The following is a 6,000-nucleotide window of genomic DNA, read 5'->3' on the forward strand; positions in this document are numbered from 1 at the left end:
AAATGCTCTATCGATTTCAACATGTGAATACTGGTTTAGACGTTTTAAACGTGGTGATTTTGATTCCAAGATCAAGAGCGTTCTGGGCTGCCAACGCATTTTGAAGACGAGAATTAGAGACATTTCTGGATGAAACTATTAATGGAGTTTCAGACTCCTCCCACCGTATTCTCCAGAACTTGCTCCTTCTAATAACCACCTGTTTAGACATGTGAGTTATGACCAATCTGAGCAGCGTTTCGAGCATTCGAGATACCAAATAATAGGTTGGTCCGTGGACAGTCTCAAAAGATAGATCGTTCTTTCGAAATGAAATTCGTAAATTGCCTGAAAGATGCCAAGATACGACAATACTTTGAATAAAATAATAAAAAATACCTTATATTGGCGCTAACTGAAAAATGAAAATTTTGTAAATAAGATTTCAGAAAACTCGCGAAGAGATAATCCAAGAAAATCATATAGGATTTGGACTGAATAGCGGTTATGTAGAAAAGATTTTCGTACTTCGCCAGTTTAAGGACGACCGTATTGTACATGGAAAGCGTGTGATTCTCAATTTTATTAATTTTCATTCTGTTTTTGACTGTATATACTGATCCTTATTTTGGCGGTTTTAGAGCATATTCCCTTAAACATCCTTTCGGCATATTACGATGGTTCATTAGCTGTAACGTAGGCTCCAGTCCCCTAAGAATCATCTAGTGGCAAATCTAAATAAAACTTAATATTATTCTAGTATTTACTAAACATTCAAGTTAAACCATCCTACCCTTAATGAAATTCTCGATTAACTACAACAAGTATTAAATAACTTATTTAACTAATTTAAACCTTAAATTATCAATACATTAAAGCAGATTATTTTAAGAGCAAATTATTTAATTATATAATGATAATATTTACATTTGTATTAGCTCTTGTAGAATTGTATAATATTTATTTTATTTAATTTCAATAAAGACAGTTGCTTTAAACTCGTATTAAGTGTATTTACTATATAAAGTGTATGATTAAGTACCACAAAAAATATATGTCTCAAAAAAGTAATTCATCTGTAGACTTTGAAACTTGTTAACTTGTAATTTGAATTATTAACACATTAATGACGATTTGTTTTGAGGCTAATTATTTCAATATATAATAACAATATTTAAATTATTATTAGCTTGTGTAATTTAGTATACAATATTTATTTTATTTATTTTATCCGTAGATTTTATTAATTATAATTTACATATTTTATATTGCTATACAATTTGTTTAATAGTACGATACATCAGAGAATATACAATAAAGTATATCTCGTTTTCAACTTACACATATACAGATAAAACACTCTAAATTAGGTCACTAGGTATAACGATTAAGTTAGAAGCTGGAGGGTCATGCAACGTATTACGTAATTCCTAACATAACCGTTTTATTAAATAATTAATGCTACTCCATCTGATATTACCGCTGTCTGTTTTTCTTTGTTATAACTGATAGAATTTCGGAAATAATATACTGAATTTACTTATCATTTAACTGATAGTACTGAGTAATAGATAAATAATAATTTTGGAGAGATGTATTTAAAATAGAATAAGTTAAAAAGTTATTAGTCGTATGTCATTTAATAATATTTTTCTTTAAGTGATTGTACTGCTTAACATAACAGAGGTATCTAAAGGTCATATATAACAATTGAAAAGTCCCCGGCCTGATACATAGATGGCGCTACTAAAATTAAATCCATTTAGCCCTAACCCTCAAAAGATGCGTGTATAAATTAGGCAGCTGTCTTATCATTAATTTGTGAATTATAGCATTTTGAGTGAAGCAACTTGTTATACCAGGATTGTTATGCTAAGTTTAGACGTGGTGAAATGAGAACCGAAGACGGTGAACGCAGTGGATGCCCAAAAGAGGTTGATACCGACGAAAACATTTAAAAAATCCACAAAATGATTTTCACTAACAGTAAATTGAAATTAAATGAAATAGCAGACACTCTAAAGTTATCAACTGAACGTGTAAATTATATCATTCGCGAATATTTGGGTATGAGAAAGCTCTGTGCAAAGTGGGTGTCGCGCGATCTCACAAACCAACGACGAGTTGATGATTCGAAGCAGTGTTTGAAGATGATCAAGCGTAATAAACCCGAGTTTTTGCGTCGTCGTCGATATATCACAATGGATGAAACAGGCTCCATCATTTCACTCCGAAGTCCAATCGACAGTCATCCGAGTGGGCTGCACACGATCAGCGCGCTCCAAAGCGTGGGAAAACGCAACAGTCGGCTGACAAGGTTATGACGTCTGTATTTTGGGATGCGCATGGAATAATTTTCATTGACTACCTTGAAAAAGGAAGGACCATCACCAGCGACTATTACATAGCGTTATTGGACCGTTTCAAGGACGAAATCGCCGAAAAACGGCCGCATTTGAAGAAAAAGAAAATGTTGGTTCACCAAGACAATGCACCATGTCACAAGTCAGTGAAAACGATCAAAAATCCATGAATTGGGCTTCGAATTGGTACCTCACCCACCGTATTCTCCAGATCTGGCACCCAGCGACTATTTCCTGTTCTCAGATCTTAAAAGAATGCTCGCTGAGAAGAAATTTTTGTCGAATGAAGAGCTGATCGCCGAAACTGAGGACTATTTTGAAGCAAAGGAGAAATCGTACTACAAAAATGGTATCGAAAAGTTGGAGGGTCGCTATAATCAATGTATCGCCCTTGAAGGAAATTATGATGAATAAAAAAACTAATTTTGCCAAATAAATGTGTTTTACTATGGTAGGCCGGGGACTTTTCAAGTGACTTGTGGTGGGCTCCGAACCACGGTCCTCGGCATTAATCCTACCGACTGGCAAGTGACCCCAACTTAGAAATCATCTCAGAATATATCCGGTCTTACCCAGCCTGATTACTGGCGTGACTGGGGTCATTTTCCTTTTCGGATTTTGTACACTTGCCTAAATACAATTACAAATCTTAAACAATCACAAACATAAAATTACGACCATGTCCCAGCAGGATTCGAACCCGCGACTATCGCAACAGTAGGACTACCGTCCTGTCGTCTTTACCACTGCGCCAACCAAGCCGCCTAAATGTACTCTTAACTGGCTAAAAAAATCATAAAAATGACCCGAAATACGCCGTCCTACACCTATTTCCCCCCTTAAGTGACATTTTAAATTTTCGAGTATCGTTTATTGCGAACATTCCAAAACTTAGAATAGTGGAAATAGAGGGCAGCCTGAAGAGTTTAATAACATTTAAAAACAGTCTTAAAAGGCGAGGTAGAATGGGGGGATTAAATGACATATAACATTAATAACGCACACGTTTTCTTACGATAAAACCTTGAATTTACAAAGAATCTCCCCCAAAAGTAATTGATATTTCTTATATTTCTATTATAAGGATTCATTAGCAGTTATTTTTAAAATATTTTAACACATGACTAATGGTGTGACAAGTATTTAACATTACATAGCGGATCGGAAACGATCCGACGTACGCTTTTTTTTCTATTGCATGCGGCGGCGACTATCCGAAGTTGCCAAATCTCCGGGATCGTTTTCGTTTTCCTGTTCGACGATCGTAGTTTCGTGAACGGCCGGGGGACTGGTTTTCGTGGCCTGTCGACCGAATAAAAACCAATTATCATCTACGAGCCCCGTAATATTCGACATTATTAAGATTCGAACAATAATAAGCAGATTCTAAGTGGGAGGCACGAAAGCGAGTAGACGAGGACCGCTCCTAAGTCCTGCGTCAGCAGGCAAAGGCAGCGGTAGCACACCCAGACCGACCCCCTGACCCAAGCTCGTTATTTTAAACTTAGCAACAACGCGAATCGTGGTTTCATTTCGAGCTCGGCCCGTGAAGGATACGTGATTGAACCATGTACTAAACAATAAAATTGCGTTGGGGTGGCGTGGTGCTAATTAACGTATACACAACATGTATTAATATTGCAAAACGTTCGTCGCCATGATCTTTCGGTTAGAAAATAATTTAACGAATAAAAATTATTGTACGGGGTGTAAAAGGATATTTAAATGATAAGTTTGTTTATTAAAAAACATTTTAGACAATGATACTAGTACTGTTCTTATTCACACGTCTAATTTATGATACAATTAATTAAAATAATATCACTTACGTATACTAATTTGGTAACTTTCTGGAGTAACCAATTTTTGTATATGTTGTTAGTCCAAGTTTAATCCTTTATCAATTTATCCTTGAGAAAAATGTTTAAAGAGAAAACAAACCGTCGACTATCACAATTATTTAACACCAAACAATACATAATATTTAACCGAAGGTCGTAGTAACGTGTTCTCTTGAAAGCTCTTTTTCGTTTTTAATGTTCAGTATAGTTCAGTTAGAATTAGGTCATATCCTTCTGGGAACGATATTAGCGTTGTGGTTGTTTGAAGGGAGGTTCTATATTCAGCTGTATATATATATATATATATATATATATATATATATATATATATATATATATATATAGGATCTGATGGGAGGACGGGGGGTAATCGAGGGATAACCTCAAATTTCAAAGGCACGTACAATATTTTCACATATTTTATATCTAAAATAATCAGATATTGGTGTATAATGTTATTGCTGAACTGATGTTACGAGAAATCGGAAGTAGTTCAGTGTACAAGTCAGTCAGTTTGCTTTTTAAGCACTAACCATATCATGTGAGACATCGTAGAAACCTTGTAGGCAACTGTTTCTATAGTGTAGTGGTTAAAGCGTTGAGATCACATGCGTAGGTCGTAGATTCAATTCCAAACAGGGCAGCAACCGTTTTTTCTAGTTTGATTGTTTTGACATTGAAAACATTTGTCAAATCACCTAGACTAGGTGCGGATCCCAGGGCCTGAAACAGTCCTTATTTTGAATCATTGTTTCTTTATTTCTATCATCATGTAATTTTACTTGGGCTCTCTTTCAATACTTAATAAAATGTCTGCGTAATTTATTGAGTAAATATTTAACACAAAAAGAGAAAAATAAAATATTTTTAACAAAAAATTTGAACCGACTTCAAAAAATAATGCCGAGCCTTGTTTTGATATATTTTAAAGTCTCCTTTTCCAACTAGGTGTTTATTTGGACCAGTCCTACAGTTTAACGTGGGTTTCGAACCACGGTGGTCCTCGGCATTCAGCCTACCGAATGGTTAGTGACCAACTTAGACACCATACCAGCAGACATGCGGTCTTACCCAGCCTGGTTACTGGCGTGACTGGGATCATTTTCTTTGTCGGATTTTGCACTCTTGCCTTGGACAATCACAAACATAAATTTTCGACCATGCCCCAGCAGGATTCGAACCAGCGACTATCGAAACAGTTGCTGGACCGTCCTATCGTCTTTACCACTGCGCCATCAAGCCGGCTATGCCGAGCCTTTATTAAAAAGACAATTTATGCGCTATTAAAACATAGCTATAGATCAATGTTCTATCAAAAGTGTCAAATCCCGATTCATCAATCCCAATACAACTTAAAAATTATTTCATTATTTCTCTCTTAAATTTTTTAAATGTCATTTGACTCTTTTTTCAGATTTTGTTCGATTTTCTTTCTTTGCATGTGTTTAGAAGTTTTAGTTTAGCTATGATTTTCATATGGACCTTCATTCTACAATTCTCTCACAGTCGTTCTTTATCTTTTACATTAAAATTGTACTTTTACCAAAACTCTATTTACACTGACAGAAGCCGGTGGACTATGTTTGGCGTTGATACATATGTCTGTGTTAGAATATAATTTTTAATGTAGTAACAGTTGTTGCTTCTGTTTTTATTGAAATAAACAAACCACAATATATAGACCCAAACAACGGGTACAATTTATTGTGTACAAAATTTATTAAGTTAAATTTATACTAAAGTATGTGAATTAGTTTATATTGAATTGAGTAAATATAATATATATTTCCATCTTATTTTTTGATTAAATTTTATTT

This window comes from Rhynchophorus ferrugineus, unplaced genomic scaffold (genome assembly GCF_030347505.1).
Source record: "Rhynchophorus ferrugineus isolate W39M unplaced genomic scaffold, kcgeb_rfMv2 rfM3, whole genome shotgun sequence".
NCBI classification, from domain to species: domain Eukaryota; kingdom Metazoa; phylum Arthropoda; class Insecta; order Coleoptera; family Curculionidae; genus Rhynchophorus; species Rhynchophorus ferrugineus.